At 52.9% G+C, this 11,389-nt stretch overlaps 1 long non-coding RNA gene across 7 annotated transcripts; it reads right to left on the minus strand.

Moving 5' to 3' along the window:
• Nucleotides 1–896: 896 nt before the first annotated feature.
• Nucleotides 897–8,232, minus strand: LOC104848867. Of its 7 annotated transcripts, XR_776562.2 has the most exons (8): nt 8,159–8,211; nt 7,570–7,659; nt 7,015–7,230; nt 4,579–4,978; nt 4,040–4,295; nt 3,759–3,858; nt 3,091–3,208; nt 902–1,296 (listed from the first exon to the last, which is right to left on the minus strand). It is a non-coding gene; the product is annotated as an uncharacterized LOC104848867 (long non-coding RNA). The 7 variants fall into 7 exon arrangements; XR_776563.2 differs by having other exon boundaries at nt 897–1,296; nt 3,091–3,858; nt 7,015–7,126; XR_002024747.2 differs by having other exon boundaries at nt 898–1,296; nt 3,091–3,858; nt 7,015–7,126; nt 7,574–7,659.
• Between the last annotated feature and the right edge of the window lie 3,157 nt (nt 8,233–11,389).

Consider the following 11,389-nt stretch of genomic DNA (forward strand, 5'->3'; position numbering starts at 1 on the left):
ACGTGAGTTCAGAGGTGGGAGCCCGGCCAGGAGCTAAAATAAGTTATGTTAAAGGGATGGCTTGCTGCTCCCCGACTCTGTGGGCTTGGGGTGCGGGCCTCAGACTGCGGGCAGCGTCTGGGTCTGTGCCTCTTCCAGCAGCTCCGTGGGCACGGGCTGCCCCGGCCAGGGCTGTCTCTCCTAGTGTCTCCAGTCTCACGTCTTTCTGCCTCTCCTTGCCCTAGCCTGCCTGCCACACACTTTCCCCCTTTTTCTTCATCCCCTGAAGAGCTGGTGAAAGCTAGAGGTGGACCGGTGAGAAGGAAAACCCAGAAAGGAACCCTGCAGACCTGGGAGTTTGGCGTTTCCCTGCCTCTTCTTCAAAGCTGTTATCGAGCGCAGGCTGCCACCACACGTCCGACTCCACTCCCACTCTTGGAGTCCTGAAATCCACAGCGCAGGACCCTCCTTCCAAGCCATCATCTGCGATGCCCAGGAGCAGGATGCCCAGGAGATGGAAGGACTAGTGTGAGCCGGGTTTGCCCCCCTCCCGTGTGACCTGAGTCACTTCATCCGCACACACAGGGCCAGGAGGGCCCCGGGAGACGGTGCAGACAGGAGCAGGCGCGATGGCAGCGCAGAGCCCCGGTTACCCCGAGGATCTTCAGATGCACTGCAAACCCGCACTCTGCCTGTCGCAGCCTTGAGCCTTTAGGCTGGGTCTGACCTCATGCTTTCCAGGACTCTGAGCTCACGTTTCTGAGGTCAGAGATTAGGCCCACTGTGTCTGTGGCATGGATCAGTAATAGAGTAATAAAGGATCGTGAGCAAACCCATGCTGTGAGCACAGACCACCTAGAAGCCACGTCCCTCTCCTAGACATCCTGGCACTGCCACCTGCCAGGCAGCTAGAAATCCCTTGGAGGCATAAAGGAACTCACCGGTATGAAAAAGTCTGCTTCCCTCCTTCTCTGAAAGGTGTCAGAACCACCTTGGAAGTCCTCGTTCACAGAGTCTGCCGAACTTGAGCCAACTCTTAAGTTTCGCTGAAATCAAAGAATCTCCACTGGACACAGGGAGAAGCTCAGGTATGTTAATCATTAGCAGGGTCAGGGGAGAGAAAGGAACGTAGATTCTCCCCTCTCATCTCTGTGTCTGTCTGTCTGTCTCTCTTCCAACGTCCGCACACCTACACCTGGCTGTACCAGTGAAGTCAGAAAACCACAGCGAGTCTCTCTGGCACCGAGGATTTGGATGAGGTGGGTTCTCCCTCTCCTTCCTGTTACCCTGGGGCTCTCCGATGAGCATGCATCACCTCTGCAGTTAGAGAAGACATCCAGGCTCAGGCGTCCTGCCTCAGCCTGCCCAGGCCCCGGGGCCCTTCTGCGTCCGTACCTGACTCTGCAGACTGAGTGCGCTCCAGGCCCTTGCTGCCAATGCCTGAGAAGGTCCTGTGTAAACTCCACCCACCTGGCCTCGCTGCCTGCAAAAGCCCCTCATTGTGGGCACCTGGGCCACACAGGGACTCAGAATCTTTCTTCTTTATTTTATGTATGTATTTGTTTTGAGATGGGGTCTCACTGTGTAGTTCAGGCTGGCTCTGTTCTCCTGGATCATCCTGCCTCGGGCTCTCAAGTGCTGGAACCACAGGCGTGCACCACCATACCCAGCTTATAAAGTAACTTTAAAAACAATGAAGTTAACTGAAACTGGGTGCTACTGATGATTCCCATCTTACAGAAGAGAGAGCCAGGACAAGGAAACACCCGCTGCCACCACACCTAGCTGCCACCATCCTCCTGTCCTCACGCTGGGAACTCTTGCTCTTTGCAGGAAGGACGCTTCAGGCCTCCTCACAAGCCTTGGGTGGGAACCAGGACTCCCCCATTTAACAGAAAAGGAAACAGAAGCTTAGGAAGATCACCACCAAGGCAGTGTCCGCCTCACTCTGTTCTACTTTGCTCTCATCCGTATGAGAAAGGAATGGGCAGTGGGTAAAGAATTCAATCTGCAGAAACAAAATCCTGCAAGCATGCCGCGATACCATGACCCTGAGCTTACAGTGTAGAGACAAAGGCCACCACACCGAAATTAGTAAACAGAGTGAAAATAGATGCATCTGAAGCCAAAAAGTGAGAAGCCAGGCAGAGACAGAAAATCAGAGGGGAGAAATAATTCGAATGTGGAGGTCGATATTTCCAAAATGCAAAGCTCATGGGAACCCGCACAGGGTCCACCCACAGAATAGCAATGGTCCCCAGCTGGGTGGCAAAGATCTCCAGTTAATGTGTTGTCCTGATTGTTCAATTGTTATTTTCCTAATAATTCAGTCACTACTTTTGAAAATGTATAGTGTACCTGACATCTCTTGTGCCCCTTGAATAGACTGTATTGTTGTTACTTAGTTTTGCTTCATTGCTAGGGTGAAAGTGAAGCTGTAACTCAGTGTAAATGCGATGTGTTACAGGTGAGCTGCTTACGACATATGGGCTCAGGAATTTCAGAAACTTGTCTTTAGGTGTTACTGGCACAAAATAACAGCCTACAGCACGGTCCTCTGGGTGTAAAAGAGAAAGCTTCCTGCAGTTTGACAACTTGTAAAAGTGAACTCTGCCACACACAAAGCATGTGGAGGAAGGGAGAGGCCCTCAAACTGCTTCTCAACATAGCATAGGAAAACCAAAGAAGGCTGTAGGAATCCAGAAAGCCTGAGCCAGATAGGAAACTTCTATAGGAAAAGTAAATTGACAAGTCCCTGATTGAAAGAAAATATTTGCAAAAGACGCATCTGATAAAGACATCCAAAATATGCTAAGAGCTCTTACAAATCAGCAACAAGAGAATGAAAAACCTGATTTCAAAAAGGGCCAAGAACTGAATGGAAATCTCACCAAAGAAGAGACACAGAGGGCCAGGAAGCGTCACACACAAAGTCACTGCCACGTCCTCTGGTTACCGGGGCAACGACAAAGAGAGGCTCCCAAGTGCCACACCCCGGGCCATCCAGGCCCCCACACCTGCGCCACAGAGGAAAGGCTGGCGGCTTCCCAGCCCTGCCAACCCAACACTGCGGTGTCCGCCGTGCTGAGTTTAAACTAGGGACACACTCACCAAACCCGCCTGGGTGCTCACAGGGAGGGAGGGTGAGCCGCTGTCATCCCAATGCCTGAGATCGAGGTGTCCCCACCCCCGTGTCCGGTGCTTCCCACGGCGAGAGTGGCTCCACAGACTTTGAGAAAAAAGAGATGCAGAAAAACTGAGGAGGAGTGGGCAGGGCCGCTGCCCAGACCACTGACTGGCTCGGGCTTGGCACTGTTTCCTCTCAGGTTGGGATCGGGCCCGTCTTTCCATTAGATCCTCACTGCGGTCACCATCATCATCACCACCATCATCATCACCGTGCTATTAACGTCATTTTCTCCTTAAAAAACCCAACCCAGAATATGTCTGTTATTAGAAAATTTTATTACAGTTTCTAAGCAGGATATTTTCAGTCTTCTGTGTTCAAGACTTGGAAGTCAGTGTACTTTCCATGTTGCCCTGTGTGGAAATTTATGTCCATCTCCTGATGAGAGGAATAAAACTCAACAGCAACTTTACTACTAATGATGAGAGGCGTTGGTTTTTATTTGTAGTCATTGCTCTTTAATGACCTGCACAGCTCTAGCACTTGCCCTGGCCTACACACGGGAATATTGATTTTCCTCTTTGTTTCCTGCTGGTAGAATCTCCTTGCTAAAGAAGTGCCTCCCTCCCCTCGGCATTGCCCCCAGGCCCACCTCGGTACTGTAGGAGTGCTGGGATGCTGAGCACAGAGTGCTCTCTCGTGGGCCGTCCTGCCCCAGAGGTAACGCACTTGCGGCCAGTGAAGTCCTTTCTCTGTTGTTTTGTGAAAAAAGGAAGTCTCGTTTACCTAAGAGAAAATGCTCCTCAAGCCAAGATCAAGGAACAGGGTAAAGGGGTGGCTCGCGGGGCGAACAGAGGACGACTAGGACGCACCCGGGACAAGGGACCAGCGGGAAGAGGAGGGAGGGAAACAGCGGTGAGCCGGGTGCTCTACCTGCCTCCCTGCCGGTGGCTGGGCCGCTGTGATGCAGCCCCTGCACTTCTGAGAAGCCCCGCCCCGCCAGCCGGGGTCAGAGGAGAAGGGGCTGGAGTCGCCAGGGCAGCGCATCTGCAGGGGCCTTAGCTGACCTGTTCACTGGCAGTAGTGCGTCCCATGTGTGGAAACGGCCGAGGCTGGGCCAGCCCGGTGGGAAGCTGGGTCCCTGGCTGCCTTGGGCCTCGTCTCGCGACCTCTCTCAGTGCAGTGTGGCCTGTGTGGTGGTGAGGAGGTCGGACCTCAGTCACAGGTTGGAGGCGCAGCTCGACCTGTGTCAGCCAGTGATCTGGGTGCCTCTGAGAGAGTGGCCCCTGTGTGGGGAACTCGGGGTCCACCCGAGTGTTCTTATGGGGGGCAAAGCCACCGGGGGCCACTGTGACAACCACTCCACTGCCCAGGGAGGCGGTAAGCACTGTGATTTCCAAGCTGAGAGGCAAGAGGCAAGGGAGGGACACAGACCCAGGCACGGAATCCCACGGCCTGTGTGTCACACTCACGTGGTGGCCTGAAGACGGCTGACAGCAATGCATTGCATGTTCCAGACAGCTAAAGAGAAGTTTTGGATGTTGGCCAAACAAAGAGTAATTATCCTGATTTGATTACTCTATGGCGTATAGGATGTGTGTAGGAGAGTTTCATGCCATCACGTCGAATCTCACGTGACAGACGTCCCCTCGTCTTCGGTTCCGTGTAGCAGAGGCAGCAGGCAGGCTGCTGTGAGCTTGCTCCGTGGCCAGCTTGACAGATAATCCAATCTGCAAGGGATCTGAGGCACCCACGATGGGCCAGGGGCACTGCATGGTGCTGAGCCACACGTCCTGACTGCGGCCCACTGCGGCCGGGTCCTTAGTGTGCAGCGTGGCCGTGGGAGGGCTCAGTGCCTGCATCCAGCATGCGCTGGAGGGAAAACAGATGGGCGAAGGAGCAAATTAACACAGATAAACAAAATGAACCTAGCCTTACATGTGGGACTTTATTTATTCAACAAATGCATGGAGTCCTTATTTTTCATGGTGCTGAGAAAGACATAAGAATAAACTAAAAATATTTCCTGCCTCAGAGGACAGCACGCTCTCCTGGTAGAAACTGGGGATTTGCATCTTCAGTCTTGCTTCTACTTGCTTGCCTGTCTGTCTGTCTACCATCATCTACCTGTGGGTCTCAGCCCCTATCTACTGTTTCTCCATCTATTATGGACCTGTCACCCTCTGTCCACCCTTTACCCTGGACTGCGAACCAAGAGCAGCGGCCACGGAGGATGGAAAGGCTGGGTCCATCTCCACAGGGGACCCTCTGACTCCTCCGATTCCTCCTGTTATGCTGAATGCTCCCGAAGCAGCCTCCCCAGAAATGTCCACTGGCCTCAGTAACCCGCAGCCCAGCTCAGCCATGAGGTGGCACCAACAGAGACAATGACAGCACAGGCATCATGGGTGCTCACCACAGGTGTGATCAAACTTCCACAACAAGAAAGATGCAGCTGCCAGCTTTGCCAGGGAAGAAAGGCTGAGAGAGGAGGTGGTGTCCAAGGGTCTTAACATTAAAATAGAAGTTCACCTGATGTCAGAGGCAGAAGGACAGACATCCAGGCAGAGAAGACTGGCAGATAAGGCAGAGAAAAGAGAGAGGAGAGTGAGAGAGAGCTCGTGGTGAGTTTGGATAGTGGTGATGATTTTAGTGTGGGGTGCATGACAAGAAAGGGCTCCAGATAAGACCTACAAGTAAAAGAGGACCAAATCTGGGGACCTGGAAGGTTCCCTGAGGCTCTGGGGCTCTGGCTTATGCATCATGATCTCAAGCTCCCAGCAGGTCGCTGGAATATCGTAGCCCCTCGGTAAAAATTTGTTGAATGAGAGGACTATGTTGAGTTTCAGAAACAGAAGTGGTTTCCGCTGATCCTACCACCCAGCTCTTCGCCTTGTTAGACTCGGAAGGAGGCAGAAATATGTGGGAAAAGGGAGTGTCGCTGGGAAACAAGAGGGGGAGGGAGGGAGAGAGGGAGGGAAAAAGGAAGAAAGGAAGAAAGCAAGGGAGTAAGAAGAAAAAAGGACAGACATGGCACACAGAAAGCCACGGAGAAATGGTGGCTCGGGCTGTGCTGCTGGACTCGGCTGGGCCTCTGCCAGCTGGATCCTCTCTGAAGCCTGTGGCGGTCAAGCAGCCGCGCAGCCTCAGTTTCCACTCCGGTGAGTGGGCAGCCTGTGGGCAGGGCCGAGCAGGTTTCTCAGAGCAGCAGAGATGCGCGCAGTTCGCTGGGAAGCCAGGGTCTCCAGGAGGGGTGGCAGGCGCCCCGGGGACCTGGACAGAAGCTGACATCCGGGTGATGGAGTCCCTGCTCGAGAGCACTGGAGTCTGCTCACACTGGCAGTGATTGCCACAGCCCTCTTCCGCTAATGACAGGAGTTAGTTGACATGAAAATTTGCTAATCGTTCCATTAGGGAGGCCTGAGAAGCGGCCATCTCCTTCCTCATCTGCTCAGTTAGCTGAGATTCACCGACACCGCTCCTCTGAGCTGATGCCAACTGCCCCACCCACCTTGCTAAAAACAGCCTTACAATGGCGCAGCTCCTGGGCTTCCAGCTCCCCACCAGCTCTGGCCCTGGGTCAGCGCCTGAGATCCCTCAGGGCAGAATGGCCAGGAGCAGGGGTGGATCTGCATGGCACAGGCTCAGCCAGAGACAGGCGAGGCCTGGGGAGGGCCAGGCAGCCCTGTGGACTGCGGGGTCACGTGGGGTCTGAGCCACTTCAGCTGGGGTCCTGGGGAATTGTGGGATACCAAGGGGATGCCCTAGCAGGGGATGGGGGACCCAAGCCACCTTTGTTTTGGCCTCCCAGCTGGTATGCAGGGTGCAGCCCCTGCCCTGCACCACAGGCCCCAAAGCACAGCGAACACACCACAGCTGACACCTCCACGTCCACAAGCAGCACCAACCTTTCCTCTCTTTAAGCTGATGGCTCTGTGATGGTTACAGTGATGGGAAGTTGGCGCATACGACACGCAGCCGCACGCTTTGTAATGAGCCTGATGGCAGGTTCCGTGTTACCTATGATTTATAGCAATGTTTTAATTCCTCTTTTCTTCCACAGCTGACCTTACGTCCCAATACAGGGGAATCAGAGAGAGGTTTAGCAGGAAATAACGCAATTGCTAAAAACAAAACAAAAAAATTGTTATGCGAGAAAAATCGCTTGACTTACAAAGATAACCCATTCCAACATATCCGAGTGATTCCTCCTCCCCTTCTCCTCCTGGCTTCCTCCTTTCCTTCAGAAGGAAGGGGACCGATTGTCTAGGAGGCGGAGGAGCCACCCTGAGCAGGATGGGCAGCTCCCGACAAGCACACTGAGTCTGCGCTCAACTTTCCGTTCCGCAGCGGATTCCTGGCCAACCCTCCCCGCTCCGTCCCACCCTCCGTTCTGTCTCTGTCCGTCTCTCTGCCTCGCTCCTCTCTCCCTTCTGAGATTTCCTTAACTAGGAACAACCAACCTACAGTGCTTGGACAAATCCGATCTGCTCCATGCTTCATTTCTTCACCCATAAGGTGGAGAAGATCACAGAAGTTGTCTCACTGGGATACTGGGAGAATTCAAAGAGTGGCTAGGTTTGAAAGACTGAGAAGAGACCCGGCACACGTTAAGCCGTTGCGTCTTCCTGCTCTTACTAATGCTGAGAGGCTGTGGGAGGCCTGTGCAAACTGCCCTGGGAAGAAAGGCACTCTGTCCCCCACCCCTTGGCTCTCAGCAAGCTCCGCCTTCAAATGAAGGACTAGGGCTGGGCTGCAACTCTTGATCCTCCTGCCTAGGCCTCCCAGAGCGCTGAGATTACAGAGCTGTACCACCTGCCCAGCTGAGCGGCTGTATTTCAACCTGGCATCAGGAGGCCCTTCCCACCAGTGCAGTTTAGACGCCCTGGATCGGGGAACACCCTGCAGGTGGGAGCTCTCACTCCCTGCCACGAGCCAAAGCCAGGAGGGGCCTGGGTGCCTCCCGCTGCAGGTCCTCTGGACGTCTTTTGGGGGTACAGGAACCCCAATCTAGGAGATTAGAGTCCCCGGCTTTTCTCCTTTGAAACCCACCTGGGAGGACCGGCGGTCCGGACCGCGGCCCCCACCCGGAGCCCAGCGGTGACCCAGCTGCATTTTAACCTTTGAACCCGGCTGCAGCGCACGCCTGTGACGTCGGCAGAAGCCCAGTCGGAACCTCACCGACGTACAATCAAGAGTGGAGCGCTGCTTCCCGTGGATCTCTGCGTCCCCTCTGCCAGGACAGGGTGACAGCCCAGCAGGGAGAGGGGTCGTTCCCAGGAAGCCTGCTCTGAGGAGGGGTGGCCGAGGCTCTGAGCGGTTCCTCGGGCACTGTGCAGTTTCCGACGTGGAAGCATCAGCCACCACCGCGCTCCTGTCCTGGGCGTTAGGTTTGGGCTGAATCGAAAAAATACATCTATTCGTATTAAGTGTGAAATGATTATTGGAAGTCCTGCTTCTCACACTTAACTGGTGGCAGACACTAAAATCCAATCTATGTAAAATTAATGGATTGGTGTGAGTCTGGTGTTTGTGTTTAATCAGAAAATTGCATTCCGAGTCCTTGAAAGCATATTAATTGAAGTTTATCAAGAAGGCAGTGAGTATTTAGACTGAAAAGCAAATGCAAAATATATCAACACCCAGACCTGCAATTACCTACCATGGTTGCCCTACAATTCTTATGCCTTCAAATAAAAATAAAGCGTAATGCGTGCTCCAGCATGGAAATCCTGGCAGGGAGTCAGTCGTGCTTCTCTGACTTGGCTGTGCAAATGCAGTGGGAACAGGGTAGGCGCTGCTGATGTTGTCAGCTACACATCTCTGAGGGTAGAATGAACCCAAAATGTTGTTTCACCCAGCCTGATTTTTGTGTGTGCGTGTAAATAACTGGAGAAACAGGCTCTCCACACCCAGCTTCCCTAAATGCTGTCATAACAATAAGACGGACGGGAAGGGAGAAGCAAGCTGAATGCTGTACCCACGCCACTTCCCACGGCAATGTCATCACTAGGTGCTGCAAGCGTGGACTAATAAGACTAGAAATTAAAAAGCAAACCGCATATGGCTGTGACCCCTTTGTCCTTGACCTTATCATGTTAGTTTTTGAGTCTCCGTAACTCACGGGTCAGCAAATGCTGGCTGGGCTTTCTTGACCACGGGAGTTGGGTCTCTGCTGTCTCTTTTTCTCTGCTGACCTAGACATCATGCCTTCTTTCCTACTAAGATCTCTGCCCAGACCACCTGGCTTGTGGTCTGAGATAAAGCCCTGCACTGGGCATCTCCAGGTGGCTGGGGTTTCTGCACCAGGAAGGGCCACTGAACATCATGCAGAGTGTGGCGAAGTACAGCCTTTGGGCTGGCTCAGTCCTCACTCAGGGGTGTTTCAGAGGGCACAGCCGCCTGCCTGGGGCCACCTCCTCTGTGGGAGCTGAGCTCCCACCTCTCCTCTACGCCTCTTTACTGTGCTGGGAAGTGGAAGTCATTTCCCTATTTAACACGTGAGGAAACTGAGGCATGGGACAGTCACGGAACTTGGTCAAGATTGAGATATGGAAGATGACTAAAAGGAGAAGAAGGAATGACTTGGGCTAGAAGTGACAGAGTTGGGATTTGAACCAGGATGGCAGATTCTAAACACGCTCAAACTGTATTCTTCTACCCCTTCACGGACACTGAAACTGTAGATCACTTCGTGGTCTACAGATCAAAACGCAACCTTGGCTTGGCCCCTGGAGCCACGGTCACTTGATTTTCAAATTCTTTTCTGAGGGAGAGCCAGAATATTTTACATAGTTATTTTTGGGTTCTGGGCATTGGGTCCCACCCAAGCTCTCAGCCCTTTTGTATTTATGTCATCTCACGTGTTTTGCTTACAACTTATTTGTCTGCATAAATTTCCCACAAGAAAGACACGTGTCTGACTACCATGGTGGGCATGGGCATGAGCTCTCCAGGCAGACAGCTCTCCAGGTTCAAACACAAGTTTGCCGGGGCCAGGGATGTAGCTCAGTGGTGCCATGCCTGCCTTGCAAGTGCAAGGTCCAGAGTTTGATCCCCGGTACCAAACCCACAAGACCAGAAAACAAGTTTGCCACCTATCATTCAATCTTGGGCAAGGCACTTTTGTTCTTTGAGTCTTGTTATCTTCACCAATAAAATGGGATGATGATGATGATGATGATGATGATGATGATGACACAGTAGTAGTGTGAGGTGTGATCAAAAACTGTGGCAAATGACCACATTTTAAAATTTTATTACCAAAGCAGTCACATTGCCACGAACCCCCTCACAAGCCCCCCTGCTGTTAACACTCTCATCCATTCCATCGTTCGTGCTGATTTCTGAAGCCTCCCTAGAAGTCCTCTTCCCTGGGCGTCTGTAGCTGTGGTGGCCTCCATGATCTTAGTTCTAATCCTTTGCCTTTCAAGGTCATTTTGACTTTGGGAAAGAGCCAGAAGCTGCACAGTGCCAGATCCTTGACGAAGGTGCGTGAGGACACAGAGTCGTGCTCTTCTGAGCCGCCTTTCCATTGGATGACTCTCGGTAGCAGCACTCACTGTAGACGCTCACAGAGGAGGACTCCAGAGCTGCTTCAGAACGTGGCAAGAATGGTGGGCTGTGTGTGTTCAGTGAGGAGGAGGATTCTGAAGAGGATTAACGGCAATGTGTCTTTTACTGTAATCAATTTTTAACAGGTAAGCATTCACCGTATACTTTGATCAACCCTTGTCTCTGTAGATTAAATGAGTACACACAGTCCCTGGTGGCTAGCAACCTGCTGCGTGTAGAAGCACTTGGCTTCAGCTTGAGCCTGGAAAGGTCCCGCTCTGTCTAGGTAACAAGAAGATGATGAAGACCTTAGAACCAGAAGCAAAGCAAGGCTCTCTCCTTGGATGAGGCCAGACAATGGAGGACAATGAATTAGAAGCAGACAGATCACCTCAGTTCTGTCCCCAGCCCCTGCGTGTTGGCTTCCACTTATCAGCTTCTCGAGACTTGAGGCGACTGACTTAGGAAAGGCTCGTGTTGGGGCACCTCCTTTCAGGGCATCCGGTTCATGACCTTGGCTCCTGTTGCTTTGGGCCTGGGGTGACACAGTTCATCATGGGGGGAGCCCGTGAAAAGGCTCAGAGGGGAGAAGAAGAGACCAAGGCCCTCTACCCTCTCTACAGGCAATACCCGCACCCCTACGAGGCACATCTGAGAAAGACCCCACCAACCCCGGCGGGGCCAAGCAGGGACCATACAGCTGTTCAGGGGCGTCCAGACCCAGACTGC

Source organism: Fukomys damarensis, unplaced genomic scaffold (assembly GCF_012274545.1).
Source record: "Fukomys damarensis isolate Sample0158 unplaced genomic scaffold, DMR_v1.0_HiC HiC_scaffold_33, whole genome shotgun sequence".
NCBI classification, from domain to species: domain Eukaryota; kingdom Metazoa; phylum Chordata; class Mammalia; order Rodentia; family Bathyergidae; genus Fukomys; species Fukomys damarensis.